The following is a 16,024-nucleotide window of genomic DNA, read 5'->3' as shown; positions in this document are numbered from 1 at the left end:
TGGATGGGTATATGAATAGGAAGGGTTTGGAGGGATATGGGCCGAGTGCTGGCAGGTGGGACTAGATTGGGTTGGGATATCTGGTCAGCATGGACGGGTTGGACCGAAGGGTCAGTTTCTATGCTGTACATCTCTATGACTCTATGTTCAAATGCAACAAGATCTTGACAATATCCAGGCTTGGGTTGACATGTAGCAAGTAACATTTGCACCACAGAAATGTCAGGCCATGATCATCATGAATGAGAGACAATCTAACCACAGTCCCTTGACATTCAATGGTGTTACCATCATTAAAATCTCCCACTAGCACTATCCTGAGGGTTACCATTGACCATAAATTTAACTGGACTTTTCACACAAACACAGTGGCTATAAGAACAGGTCAGATGCTGGGAATACTGGGGCGAGTAGCACACCTCCTTAAGTCGTCAAAGTCTGCCCATCATCAGCAAGGCACAAGTCAGGAATGTTATGGAGTACTCCCTATTTGCCTGGATGGGTGCAGCTCCAACAACACTTAAGAAGCTTGACACCTTTCAAGACAAAGCAGCCCGCTTGATTGGCATCACATCCACAAACATTCACTCTTTCTACCACCAAGTAGCAGCAGTATGTTATACCTACAAGATGCACTGCAGAAATTCATCGAAGATCCTCAGACAGTACTTTACAAAACCATGAGCAGTTCCATCTAGAAGGAGAAGGGCAGCAAATACTTGGGAACACCATCACTTGCAAGTTCCCTTCCAAGCCACTCACCATCCTGATCTGGAGATATATTGATGCTCCTTCACTGTCACTGGGTCAGAATCCTGGAATTCCCTCCCTAAGAGCATTGTAGATGAACCCACAATAGGTAGACTGCAGTTCAAGAAAGCAGCTCACTACCACCATCTCACAGGGCAACGAGACAGTAAAGGTTGCCAGCTAGCAACACCTGCATCCCACTAATGAATAAAAAAAAGGATTTCAACCCAATCTCCAATCCTTCTTACCTTTTGCATTATTTTCTTATCTTTCCTTCTAGCTTTATTCCTTAGTGAGTATTTACCATTCACTCTCATCTATTTTTTCTACAACAATGTTTCTCGTTTAATTCCTTTTTTTGGCAAAACAACAAGTGCCAAACTTAATGTGATGCTGATCTCAGTTGGTCTCGTTTTGAAAAATCAGCAATAGCTTAGTGATTTCAGAGGAATGTCAGTTCAAGTCTGTTGTGGTATCTATTATAGTTGGTATATTAATATACATTCAAGACACATTTTCAGTTTATTATCATTGTATTTTAGCATGTGACCTGGGAGCATAACGATCTCCAACTCTACCTTACTGAAGATAAATTGCAGCATGGTACACTACTTAAAGCATGCTGTTCTGTGTAACTTAATAGTTTAATGTTAGCCCAAACACTGATGCACATGAAAAGCATAATGTTTGTACATAACTAGTTATAGAGTCATACGGTCATACAGCATGGAAGCAGACTCTTCAGTCCATTTAGTCCACGATGACCATGTTCCCAAACTAAACTCATCCCACTTGCCTGCATTTGGCCCATATACCTCTAAACCTTTCCTTTTCATGAACTTAAATATTGTAACTGTACCTGCATCCACCACTTCCTCTGGAAATGCATTCTACATACAAACCACTCTCTGTGTAAAAAAGTTGCTCCTCATGTCCTTTTTAAAACTTTCTCCTCTTACCTTAAAAATGTGCCCCCGAGTTTTGAACTCACCCATCCTAGGAAAAAGACACTTGCTATTCAGTGTATCTATACCCCTCATGATTTTATATACCTCAATAAGGTCACCCTTCAACCTCCTCAACTCCAGTGAGAAAAGTCCCAGCCTATCCAGCCTATTTTTATAATTCAAACCCTCCATTCCTGGAAATATCTGGTACATTTTTTTCACCCTTTCCAATTTAATAATGTCCTTTCTATCGCAGGGCACTCAGAACTGCACACAGTACTCCTAAAGAGGCTTCACCAACATACTGTACAATCTGAACATGATGTCCCAACTCCTAGACTCAAAGGTCTAAGCAATGAAGGCAAACATGCTAAACACCTTTTTAACCACCCTGTCTACCTGTAATGCAAATTTCAAAATAAATGTTTGTTTGATTCTTTAATACCACAATATCCATACTTGTTTTCCAGTGAATACAGTTCTAACTGATTCAATCTCTTCTTATACATCAGTCCTGCCATCACACAGTGAAGATTGACCAGACTGATTCCTGGAATGGCAGGACTGACATAAGAAGAAAGGCTGAGTCAGTTATGATTGTATTCACTGGAATTCAGAAGAATGAGGCAGATCTCATCAAAACCTATATAATTCTAATGGGATTAAGCAAGTTAGATGCAGGAAAGATGTTTCCAATTGTGAGTGAGTTCAGAACCAGGGGTCATAGTTTATGGACAAGGGGCAAACCTTTATGACTGAGATAAGGAGAAATTTCTTCACCTAGAGAGTGGTGAGTCTGTGGAATTCACTATCACAGAAAGTGGTTGAGGGCAAAACATTGAGTTTTCAAGAAGGAGGTAGATTTACATCTTGCAGCTAAAGAAATAAAGAGACATAGGTGAGGGCAGATTAGGGTATTGAGCTCAGTCATCAGCCATGATCATGTTGAATGGCGGAGCAGGCTTGAGTGGTGAACTGGCCTATTCCTGCCTCTATCTTTTATGCTTCTGTGGATTTTTATTTCATGAGGGACAACATAAGCATTGCTGCATCAGGTAAAATATCTTGCTGGAGGTAAATTCACATCAAAGCCAAACATTAACAACTTCACAATATTACCTAAGCCAATAATTCAGCTCTGTACTGAGGAGTTATCTTGTAGATTGTACGCACCGCTGCTACTTTACAGTCTTTCATGGGTACTTAGCTTGGAGAAGCAACAGCCACTGGGAGACGGGAAAGGACACAGTAACCAATAAGCTGCAGCAACACCATGAGAATCTTCAGTGTGGCTCCTGTTGATATCATAACTTCAAAAGGTGAGAAAAGCTCTGGATTGGTGAGGACTGGGCACCTGTCAATGACTGGTTTTCTTATCCTAACCTTTCGTACCCTAACAGATTTAGAGTAGTGGGCAGTTAGTTGCAGTTAACTTTTTCATAACCTTAGTAATAGAGTAGGAAGTCAAACAAAATAAGACTAATAATTCTAGTCTAAGGCATTAATTGTAAGTTTAAGAGATGTCAGGAGAGGCCAGCTGAGTGGAATGTGTAGCATGTCACATGTGAGGAATCGTGTATGCTGCCAGTTTCTTAGATGACCACATGTGCAGGAAGTGCTCCCAGCAGCAGAAGCTGGAGCTGCAGGTTTCGGAGCTTGAGCAACGTTTGGAAATACTTCATAGTTCATTGAATCCCTGCAGTGTGGAAGCAAGCCATTTGGCCCATCGAGTCCACACCAACCCTCCAAAGACACCCCACCATGCTCCACCTTCCTACCCTATCCCTGTAACCCTGCATTACCCATGGCTTACCCACCTAGTCTGCAGGTACGTCTACAATGGACCAATGGAGCATTTAAAAAGGAACTAGGGAGAGTACAGGTCTAACATATACCCTTTACAGGGAAATGAAGGCGTAATAAGTTCAGAGAAACCTGCATTCTAGGACAATTCTGGACTGGATAAGGAAAGAGCGTAGGACTTTTAGCAAGTCCAAAAGGGACAATTCAACTGCGACCCTAGAGGAATACAAGAATTGCAGGAGTGAATTTAAGAAAGCCATTCGAAGAGCAAAAAGGGGGCTTGAGAGAGGTTTTGTGAGTAAGATTATGGAGAATCCTAATAGATTTTTAAAAATCCATTAAAGGGAAGAAGTTAACCAGGGAAAGAGTAGGACCCATTGGGACAAGGGGGCAACCTGTGTATGAAGCTGCAGGATATTGAGTGGTTTTCGGTTTCATTCTGGAAAAGTAGAGCATAAGTACGGAATTCAGGAAAAAGGACTGTGAGGAGCTTGCACAGTTTGACATAGGAAATGGGGAGGTATTGGAAGCTTTGTTCAGCTTAAAAACAGATAAATCCCATGGCCTGGATAAATTGCATCCCAGGCTGCTGTAGGAAGCGAGGCAGGGACTCTGACACAAACGTCTAATTCCTCTATGGCCACGGGGGAAATACTAGAGGACTGGAGAACATCTAAAATAGTTCTAGTTTTTAAGAAGGGTGGTAGAAATGAGCCAGGAAATTACAGACCGGTGAGTCTCATATTAGTGGTAGGGAAACTATTGGAGAAAATACTGAAAGAAGAATTAATACTCACTTGGAGAGGCATAGGTTTATTAGGGAGCATCAGTATGGCTTTGTCTGAGGGAGATCATGCCTAACAAGTAGTTAAAACTTTTTGAAAATGTGATCAGGTGTGTGGATGAGGTAATATTCAGTTTACAGAGGAACCTCGATTATCCGAAGGACACGGGCAGGGAGTATTTTGTTCGATTAATTGAATTCCAGATAATCGAATGCCAGATAGCATAGTTTAGCTAAACATTGGGACCTTACAGTCCTGCTGGATAATACGATATTTGGATAATCGCATGCTGGATAATTGAGGTTCCTCTGTATATGGATTTTAGTAAAGCCTTTGCCAAGGTCTCACATGAGAATCTGATTGAAAAGATTAAAGCAAATGGAACTGGGAAATTTGGCAAGATGGATCAAAAACTGGCTTAGTATTAGGACACAAAGGGAAGTAGTAGAAGGCTGTTTGAGTGACTGGAGGCAGATGTCCAGTGATGTATCACATGGGTCAGTACTGGGACCTTAATTGTTTGTTATATACATAAATGATATAAATTAAAATGTGAGGGGATTATTAAGTAAATTTGCAGAAGAAACCAAGATTGATAGAGTGGTTAATAATGAAGAACATGGTTGTAGGTTTCAGGAAGATAGAGATGGGTTGGTCAGATGGACAGACCAGTGGCAGATGGTATTTAAACCTGGTAAGTGCAAGGTGATGCACTTTGGAAGAAGAAACTAGATAGAATTGTAGAAAAATGAGGGAGTATTTAATGAATAGCAGAACACTGGATGGCTTAGAGGAATAGAGAGCAGTTGGAATAATTATTCACAGATCTCTGAAGTTGGCAGAACACGGTGAATAGGATAGTTAAGAAGGCATATAGAAGGCATAAACTGCTTTTATCAGTTGTGGCATAGAGTATAAGAGCAAGGAGGTAACGTTAGAGTTGTGCAGAGCTTTGGTCCAGCCACAATTGGAGTCCTGCCCATCTCACTACAGGAAGGATGTGTTAGCATTGGAGGAGGTATTGAGGAAGTTAACCAGGACGTTGCCTGGGATGGAGAAATTGAGCTATAAGGAGAAACTTGGTCGGCTTGAATTGATTTCTTTGGAGCAGAGAGGATTGAGGTGTACAAGATTACAAAGGGTATAGATAGGGTGAATAGAGAGCAGCTCTTTCCCTTGGTTGAAGGGTCAATCATGAGAGGCATAGTTTAGAATAAAGGACAAGAGATTCAGAGGGAATTTGGGAAACAGCTTTTTCACTCAGCAGTTGGTGGAAATCTGGAATACACTGCCTGGGAAGTGTACCACCTTTAAAAGCTATTTGGATGAGCATCTCAAGTACCATAACATGCAAGGATATGGGACAAGTGCAGGAAATTGAATATCTGTAGTGATAGATATGTCAGTGCAAATTTGATGGACCGAAGGGCCTTTTCTACATTGTATAGTCTATGATTCTACTAAGCATTAGTGGTAGATGTGTTGCCAATTATGTGTCCTACTTTGTCCAAGATGGTGTCAAGCTTCTCAAGTAGTATTGGAGCTGTACTCATCCAGGCAAATGGGGAATCTTCCATCAGACTTCTGACCTGTGCCTTGTACACATGGACAGGCTTTGGGGAGTCAGGAGATGAGTTACCCATCCCAGTACTCATACTCTGACCTGCTCTTGTAATGCCTCGGATATTGATAATGGGGAATTCAGTGAAGGTAATGCCATTGAATGTCAAGGGACAGTGGTTAGATTGCCTGTTATTGGAGATAGTCATTGTCTAGCATTTGTGCGGCATGAATGTAACTTGCCAGTTTTCAGCCCAAGCCTGGATATTGTCGAGGTCTTGCAACATTCGTGACATTATTGCATTCGTATCTGAGGAGTCACAAATTGCACCGAACATTGTGCAATCATCAGCAAACATTCCTACTTCTGACTTGTGGAGGGAAGGCCATCGATGAAGCAGTTGTTGATAATTGGGCCGAGGACACGAACTAAAACTTAAACTATGATTTTTGTATCAATAATTTAGATTAATAGTTTGTATGATTGAGGTTCAAAACTACAAATGGAACTGCAAGTTAGTTAGGAAATCCAATTAACAGAAAATGCTGTCATTGGCAATTAACTGTCAATCAGCTGAAGGCTGTTGCCTAACTGAAGACTAATTACAGTAGCTGGAAGCTGACCTTTAACAGTTGCAATTTGGACATGAGTCATGACCATTTTATGTAACTTGACAATGTTTACTACTGCACAGAGTGGGGAAGCATGCAGTGATCTAAGAACAGGATGCTATGTCTGGAATGTGGTGCAAGTGACAATTCAATGCAAAGGGTAAAAGGAATGCTTCTCCTTTGTTTGTTTTAAATTCTGTTGCTGGTGAGTAATTTAGTTTCCATGCTAGGAGACTGTAACATGCTATTACTGTAGCTAACTAGTTAATAATTTAGTAAAGTAAATAAGTAAGGTTAGGCAAACATGACTGTAGATGTGGGTGTCTGTAGAATACATTGTAGTCCCAGACAACAATGTCTGCAGCCTTTGTAACTTTAGATCACATTGGTGAGCTACAGTTTGAGCTGCAGACATTGTGGGACATCAGAGTGGAGAAGTCATTAGGCATCTTGTTCCAGGAGACAGTCACATCCTTTGGGTTTAGCTGATCATAAAGTTATTTAAGGATCAACTGTACGTAGAACATAGATAAGTAAAGCACAAGGCAGTATAGGCCCTTGATGCTGACATTTTATCCGACTCTAAAATCAAACTAATCTACATGCCCTTTGTTTTACTATCATCCATGTGCCTCCTATTCAAGAGTCACTTAGAAATCCCTAATGTATCTGATTCTACTACCACCACTGGCAATGCACCACTCTCTATGTAAAGAACCTTTCTCCAGTCACTTTAAAATTATGCCCGCTTATGATAGCCATTTCTCCCTAGGAAAAAGTCTGTAGCTATCCACTCTATCTATGCCTCTCATCATCTTGTACACCTCTATCAAGTCACCTATCATCCTTCTTCGCTCCAATGAGAAAAGCCCTAGCTCACTCAATCTTTCTTCATAAGACATGCCCTCCAGTCCAGGCAACATCCTGGTAAATCTCTGTACCCTCTCTAAAGCTTCCACATCCTATAATGAGGTGACCAGAACTGAACACATCATTCGAAGTATGATCAAATCAGGGCTTTATAAAGTTGCAGCATAACCTCGTGGCTCTTAAACTCCATCCCCCTACTAATGAAAGCCAACACACCATACGCCAAATTAACAACCCTATCAACTTGGGTGGCAACTTTCAGGGATCTGTGGATGTGGACCCCAAGATCCCTCTGTTCCTCTACATTGCCAAGAATCCTGCCTTTACCTCTGTAGTCTGCATTCAAATTTGACATTCCAAAATAAATTACTTCATACTTTTCCAGGTTGAACTCCATCTGCCATTTCTCATTCCAGCTCTGCATCCTGTCAATATCTTGGTGCAACCTCCACACTATCCACAACTCCACCAACCTTCATGTCATTGGCAAACTTCCACTTCCTCAACCAAGTCATTTATGAAAATCACAAAGGTCTCTGCAGAACACCACTGGGCACCGTGCTCCAGGCTGAATACTTTCCATCTACTGCCACCCTCTGTCTTCTATGGGCTAGCCAATTTTGTATCCAGACAGCCAACTTTCCCAGTATCCCATGACTCCTTACTTTTGAATGAGCCTACCATGGGAACCTTATCAAATGCCTTCCAAAAGTCCATATACACCATACCAACTGCTCTACCTTCATCAATGTGTTTTGTCACATCCTCAAAGAATTCAATAAGGCTTGTGAGGCACGACTTGCCCCTCACAAAGCCATGCTGACTATCTCTAATCAAACTATGCTTTTCCAAATAATCATAAATCCTGTCTCTCAGAATCTTCTGCAATAATCTGCCCAACACCTACATTAGACTGCCTGATCTGTAATTCCCAGGATTATCTCTATTCCCCTTCTTGAACAAGGGAATAACATTTACCACTCTCCAATCATCTGGTAACACTCCAATGGACAGTGAGGACACAAAGATCATTGCCAAAGACACAGCAATCTCTTCTCTTGCTTTCTGCAGTAACTTTGGGTATACTCTGACTGACCCAGGGGATTTATCTATCCTCATGTTTTTCAAAATTTCCAGCACATCCTCCTGTGGGAGAATGAGTTAGGCAGGCATTTTGCTCTAGCATCTAGAAATGGAAGAGACAAAACCCCAGCTTTTCAAGTATAGGTAAGATGTTTTTGCTAGCTCACTCATAACTGAGAAAGGACTAAAGGGTGGATGACCAAACTGACTATGACAGCATGGTGCAGGATGCCATTTGAGGTTAGGGAATTAAAACAAGTGTAGTGGTAATGGGAAATAGGTACAGTTCACCACAGTTGTGACTGGGGTTTCTGATGTTTGTGTTCCCAGATTGATGGCAGGGTGAAGGACACTTGGTGGGCTGAAGAAAACTTGGAGTTGGAAGGGGGTAGATCCAGTGACCATGATCCAATTTGGGATTCAATGGCATTGGTAAAATTAGAAATGATCTCCTCCAATGGAAGTGTGCAGTTAGAGTACAAATTAAAGACAGAGCCTCAAATGTAATCTTTGGATTATTATCCAAGTATGCATCATTTAGCTTGGGTCAAGCAAATTAGAGAATTAGTTTCATGGTTCACAGTGCTGTGGGGAAAACGGGGGTTTCAATTTGAGGGGTAGCTGTAGTAGTCAGAAATAAAGCTGTTACGTTCACATGGGCTCTACTTAAAGCAAGCTGGGATCGATATCTCCGTGAATTATTTAAGTGGGCTGTGAATGAGCTTTAAACTAAAAAGAAAGTTTGGGGAAAAATACATGAAGGGAGATTTTGAAACCCAATCAGGAAACTGAAGACATTAGAATAGTATATTGATTTGGAATATATGGGAACAGAAATACAATATGCATGAGAAGGATTTGTGCAAATAGTAGGGGGAAAATGAATTTTATCTGAATGCATTGTCTTCACAATGAGGATCAATAAACTAGTATCACAAATGGAAATAAATGGCTTAGATAAAATTACCATTCTAGAAATATGGTTCCAGTGTAACAACAATATTTCAGATTGTACAATGCTTCAAAAACATGGAAGAAGAGTACCTCTGATAATAAAGAAAGAGATGAGGATGGTTGTGGAAAAGGATCTTGGCTCATAAGATCAGGAAGCAGAATCTATTTGGATGGAAATTAGGAATAACAAGTCAAAAAGTGTTGTGGGAAATGATTTGTGGTCCTTCTAATAGTAATTGTATCATTGGTCTGGGTACTATGCAGGAAATCACTGGGTGTATCAAAGTCAGTGTAATAATTGGGAAGACCGTAATCTCCAAATAGCTTTAACTGGACATTCAAGATTAACAGCCAAATCCATGGTCCTGAAGATTAGGTTTCTTGAAGCCTTGCTGTGGTTAGTAGTCTAAAGCATCTGTAAGACAAGTCTAGGAAAGCTTGTTATAGCCCCACCCAGCACTACCCAATATACATTGAAATTCTGTCCATAGATATTTTCCTTTGCTAAATTACATTAACAGAATACCTAACTGATGAACTACACAAATTACAAGTTTCACATTTTACATGTAATGAGCATTTACAGATAGTGACATTTAAGAGAAACATTGCTCACACTCAACTGTGAAGATGTTCTGTGGTTTTGATAGAAAGCAGAAGTGTTCAGGGACTAAGTCACTGCCTAAATCAGATCTTCTGTAAGTAATCATGATCAAAAAGGCAGATGCCAAAGCAGGATTGCATCTCGAAGAGCAATTTCATTACTCACATGGTCCAGGTTAATAGTATTAAGATCTGTTTAGCCTGCAATGGAGTTTAATTCAGTTAAATTCAGATAAATGCGAGGTGCTACATTTTAGGAAAGCAAATCTTAGCAGGACTTATACACTTAATGGTAAGGTCCTAGGAAGTGTTGCTGAACAAAGAGACCTTGGAGTGCAGGTTCATAGCTCCTTGAAAGTGGAGTCGCAGGTAGATAGGATAGTGAAGGCGGCGTTTGGTATGCTAGAGGCATGGATAGGATAAATAGACAAAGTCTTTTCCCTGGGGTCGGGGAGTCCAGAACTAGAGGGCACAGGTTTAGGGTGAGAGGGGAAAGATATAAAAGAGACCTCAGGGGCAACTTTTTCATATAGAGGGTGGTACGTGTATGGAATGACCTGGCAGAGGATGTGGTGGAGGCTGGTACAATTGCAACCTTTAAGAGGCATTTGGATGGGTATATGAATAGGAAGGGTTTGGAGGGATATGGGCCAGGTGCTGACTGGTGGGACTAGATTGGGTTGGGATATCTGGTCGGCATGGACGGGTTTGACCGAAGGATCTGTTTCCATGCTGTACATCACTATGACTCTATGACTCTATAATGCAAAATAAAAATCTAGAAACCATTGCCACACCCTTAAACCACCAATTTGTCTAGCTGAGCCACAAACCAGGCATAAAGCCTGACATCTCTCTGGGCTGAAAGCCCACCATCAGCACCCAGCCCTCCATGCATAACACCCATATCTGCCCATGGCCAGCTCTGTAGGCATAAAGCCTGTCATTAGTCCACTGGATGCCCACCAGCTCACAGGCATAAAGCCTATCAGTGACCCTTTGGCTGTCCCCAGCTTATCAGGCATAAAGCCCATCCCCAGCTGAGCCCCAAGTTCTCCTAGGCATAAAGCCCATCATCAGCACCAACCCCACATTTCAGGCATAAAGCCCATCAAAATCGTAAGATTAAAATTTCATTCTTGAATGGAAATGGTCCCTATATTGCAGGCATAAAGCCCAGAAGATTTAATCTTGGATCACAATATCCCCAAATAAACAGTTACTCGCCAATTTTAAATTACCAGAGCTAATAGGCATAAAGCCTAAATGAGCAGCCCAATTGCAATTTTCGCTATAAAGCTCCCAAACAGACTAGTAAAACCACTTAACCCAAGGAACCTTCCAAGGAATTCTAACCAGTCATCACCCAGTCAACAAGCAACTGAAGGCTCATGACAATTAATGAAGTCCAAACAGGCACTTAGCTGTTGTGAGGTGAACGTTAATTGGAGCCACATCTTTCAAATACAGATTTGCAACTAATATTGAACCTCAACCTATTGGCAAGACAGAGAAAGTACGAAGAGCAAAGCAACAACTTTCCAGTTTGGAACTGCATATCAGCATTTGCTAAGACAGCCATGTCATCTTGCTGCAGGAAGCTGGATTTGCTTTTTGAATGAAATGCCTGAAAGATAAAACGAGACAATGTTGCCCACCCAAATAATCTCTTGCAGACAGAATTACCAGAACCAGATCAAACCAAACATTACGATCTCAATTTTATTACTGGATGATCAATATACAAACCAGGTTCAATCCATCTTCCTCTGCTCTTATCTGACTTGTTCCAGAAGACTCCAGCCCTGAAAAACTTTCTTCAATTCCACGACTGCCTCATCAGCCCCTCTGCTCTCAACTTCTGTACTGGCTAGCTCATTCTGCATTGTTAGTGATCTCTTCCTACCCAAATCCCTTCCCCTCGAAGATCTTCAATCTTATCCTGCGTGTTGTTCCATCTCTTCATTCTGGTCGACTTTCATGCCAGTCCACTACTCACATCAATCCTTCACAACTTCACATCAAATACTTTATTTTGAAGTGAACGCTGCACCTTCTGCGTAAACAAAGTCTGTCATCTAAAAAGTGGTCCAATGCCAGATTTTGCTTTATTCTGCATCACACGTAAAACACTTAGATTAGCAGATATAAAAACATACAGTCATGCAGACAATAGTTGCAGCACCACATCTTCAGCCTTCCAACAAATTGCAACAACTTAAAATCTTCGCATCTTCAGTGTTTGATCAAAACACATTTAACAAACTCTCAACGTTTCAGATGTTTGTGAACTTTGCCACTTATTCCCCATTTGGAAATACACCGACACGTAACTCAGATTAACATGTGCAGGAGAAGTTCACAGGTGACCATCACACCCACACAGCACTCCATTCTTGCCCACTATTTCAAAGCATAAAGACTGCTTGCCATCCGTCCCAGATATAGAAGAGTGCTCTCGACTGAGAAAAATCATATATAGACTCTACAAGTCAGTGAGCCTTGATATCTAAACAACACCCCCTAACCCCCATCACTCTTTTACCACAAAACAGGGGCAGCACAGTGGCTCTGGGGGAGGGTGGCACCGTGGCTCAGTGGTTAGCACTGCTGCCTCACAACACCAGGGACCCGGGTTCAATTGCCGACTCAGGCAACTGTCTGTGTGGAGTTTGCACATTCTCCCTGTGTCTGTGTGGGTTTCCTCTCGGTGCTCCGGTTTCCTCCCACAGTCCAAAGATGTGCAGGTCAGGTGAATTGGCCATGCTAAATTGCCCGTAAGGTTGGGTGCATTAGTCAGGGGTGAATGTAGAGGAATGGGTCTGGGTGGGTTGCTCTGTGGAGGGTCAGTGTTTACCTGTTGGGTCGAAGGGCCTGTTTCCACACTGGAGGGAATCTAATCTAATCTTCTCATAGATCATACCAGTGTCAAAGATGAGTTTGTTTAATGTTTTCAATACTTTTTCTTATGTAGATAACTCTTCTTCTGAGGTGAAGTAAAGTGTGGAGGGGACAGCATTTATTCTATAACTTAGGAGGTGCTAGGGGTAGTGGATGTAGAGGGCAGATGAAGAAAAAATGTTGATGGTTCAGACTAAGTAATCAGAATGTGAGAGTGGTAGAACAATAGTGTGTCACCTGCTAGACTTGAAAGGACAGTAAGTGGGATGGTGGCGGGTCATGATAACAAGCTAAAAGGGGAAGAAGTGTTATCATGTCCTCTCCTCCCCCAATCCTACTTACTGTCCATTCAAGTCCTCAGGTGACGCACCATTGTTCTACCATTCTCACATTCCAATAACTTAGTCTGAACTATTAATATCTTTTCTTCACCAGCAACCTACACCCACTACTCCAGAACACCCCACACACCCCCCAATAAACTATAACATAAAGGCTGTTCCCTCCACACTTTACTTCAGCTCTGGTGAGGAGACATCCAGACTCAAAATGTTAGCTTGCTGTCTGTCCTCAGTTGTCTGACCCACTGTGATCGCCATCATTTGTTGTTTTCAGTACAGATTCCAGCATCTGAAGTAATTTGTTCCTATCATTTTTCTGGTGCATTGTGGAACCAACTAGGGATAAAGCTATTTCAGAATTAGAATTATGCAAAGAGGTAGACCCATTAGTAATCTCGTACTAATAGATCTTGTAGGAAAAATGATTATCATACAATTGAATTTGACGTTAATTTTTCAAACAAGATATCTGAACTTGAAGAAACCTATCACATAGCTAAATTGATGATACAAAGCTAGGTGGGACTGTACGGTGTGAGGAGGTTAATACTTAAGATAAGCGCTTATAGAGTCAGGAGGGAAGAAAGAGAATGGATATAATATTGGTTAGTGGACCCAAAGCAAACAGTAAAGTTAAATAGATTTTTTTTCAGTTGGCAGGTTTTGACTAGTAGACTGTTGCAGGGATCAGTTCTTGGGTTGCCAATATTTAGAATCTATATTGGGTTGGGATATCTGGTTGGCATGGATGAGTTGGACCGAAGGGTTTGTTTCCGTGCTATATATCTCTATGACTCTATTACTCTATTTAAAGAACGTTTGAGGACTCTGGTTTTATACTCTTTGATAAATAGACTTTGATGAATAGACAGCTGGCAATGTATCTAAATTTATTGATAATACATGTCAAGTATGCAAAGGGCACAAAGAGGCTGCATGGAGATATAGATAGGTTAAGTGATTAGACCATAAGAGCATAAGGCACAGGAGCAGAAATTAGGCCATTGAGTCTGCTTCAACATTCAATCATGGCTGATAAGTTTCTCAACCCCATTCTCCTGTTTTCTGCCCATAACCCTTGATCCCCTTGATACTCAAGAACCTATCTGTCTCAGTCTTAAATATACTCAATGACCTGGCCTCCACAGCCTTCTGTGACGATGACTTCCATACATTCACCACTCTCAGGCTGGAGAGGTTTCTGCTCATCTCCGTTCTAAAAGGTCTTCCCTTTACTCCAAGAGTCCAAGTCTCTCCTACCAATGGAAGCACCTTCCCAGCATCCATTCTGTCCAATCCATTCAGTATTGTGTATGTTTCAATTAGATACCCCCATTATCCTTCTAAACACCATACAGTATAAAACCAGAGTCCTCAAACGTTCCTTTAATAGAGTAATAGAGTCATAGAGATATATAGCATGGAAACAAACCTTTCGGTCCAACTCATCCATGCCAACCAGATATCCCAACCCAATCTAATCTGACCTGCCAGCATCCGGCCCATATCCCTCCAAGCCCTTCCTTTTTATATACCCATCCAGATGCCTTTTAAATGTTGCAATTGTACTAGCCTCCACCATTTCCTCTGGCAGCTCATTCCATACATGTACTACCCTCTGCATGAAAAAGTTGCCCCTTAGGTCTTTTTTATATCCCACCCCACAAAGCTATGCCCTCTAGTTCTGGACTTCCTCACCCCAGGGAAAAGACTTTGCCTATTTACCCTAGCAATGCCCCTCATGATTTTATAAACCTCTATAATGTCACCCCTCAGCCTCCAATGCTCCAGGCAAACCAGCCCCAGCCTATTCAGCCTCTCACTATAGCTCAAATCCTCCAACCCTAGCAACATCCTTGCAAATCTTTTCTGAACTCTTTCAAGTTTCACAACATCCTTCCGATAGGAAGGAGACCAGAATTGCATGCAATATTTCAAAATTGGCAGAGCCAATGTCCTGTACAGCCGCCACATGACCTCCCAACTCCTGTACTCAATAATCTGACCAATAAAGGAAAGCATACCAAACGCCTTCTTCACTATCCTATCTACCTGCAACTCTACTTTCAATGAGCTATAAACCTGCACCCTCCAAGGTCTCTTTGTTCAGCAACACTCCCTAGAACCTAACCATTAAGTGCATGTCCTGCTAAGATTTGCTTTCCCAAAATGCAGCACCTCATACTTATCTAAATTAAACTCCATCTGCCACTCCTCAGCCCATTGGCCAATCTGATCAAGACCCCATTGTAATCTGAAGTAACCTTCTTTGCTGTCCACTACACCTCCAATTTTGGTATCATCTGCAAACTTACTAACTATATCTCTTATGCTCACATCCTAATCATTTATATAAAAGATGAAAAGTCGTGGACCCAGCACCGATCCTTGTGGCACTCCACTGGTCACAGGCCTCCAGTCTGAAAAGCAACCTCCACCATCATCCTCTGTCTTCTACCTTTGAGCCAGTTCTGCATCCAAATGGCTGGTTCTCCATGAGGTCTAACTTTGCTAACTAGTCTCCCATGGGGAACCTTGTTGAACACCTTACTGAAGTCCATATAGATCACATCAACCACTCTGCCCTCATCAATCCTCTTTGATACTTCTTCAAAAAACCCAATCAAGTTTGTGAGACATGATTTCCCACGCATAAAGCCATGTTGACTATCCCTAATCAGTCCTTGCCTTTCCAAATACATGTACGTCCTGTCCCTCAGGATTCCCTCCAACAATTTGCCCACCACCGACATCAAGCTCACCGGTCTATAGTACCCTGGCTTGTCCTTACCACCTTTCTTAAATAGTGGCACCA

The 16,024-nt window shown here is 41.7% G+C and overlaps 1 protein-coding gene across 1 annotated transcript in view; it reads left to right on the top strand.

Annotated features, from left to right (window-relative positions):
- The first annotated feature begins 6,608 nt into the window (after positions 1 to 6,608).
- Positions 6,609 to 16,024, top strand: part of frmd3 (FERM domain containing 3) — a 245,765-nt gene continuing 236,349 nt past the window's right edge. Inside the window, exon 1 of the mRNA XM_043712851.1 lies at positions 6,609 to 6,662. The gene's annotated coding sequence lies outside the window, so the exon portion shown is untranslated. The remainder of the gene's footprint in view (positions 6,663 to 16,024) is intronic.

This window comes from Chiloscyllium plagiosum, chromosome 2, assembly GCF_004010195.1.
Source record: "Chiloscyllium plagiosum isolate BGI_BamShark_2017 chromosome 2, ASM401019v2, whole genome shotgun sequence".
Lineage (NCBI taxonomy): Eukaryota > Metazoa > Chordata > Chondrichthyes > Orectolobiformes > Hemiscylliidae > Chiloscyllium > Chiloscyllium plagiosum.
Note: the sequence above shows the minus strand (reverse complement) of the source record. Positions and strands in the feature narration are given on the sequence as shown.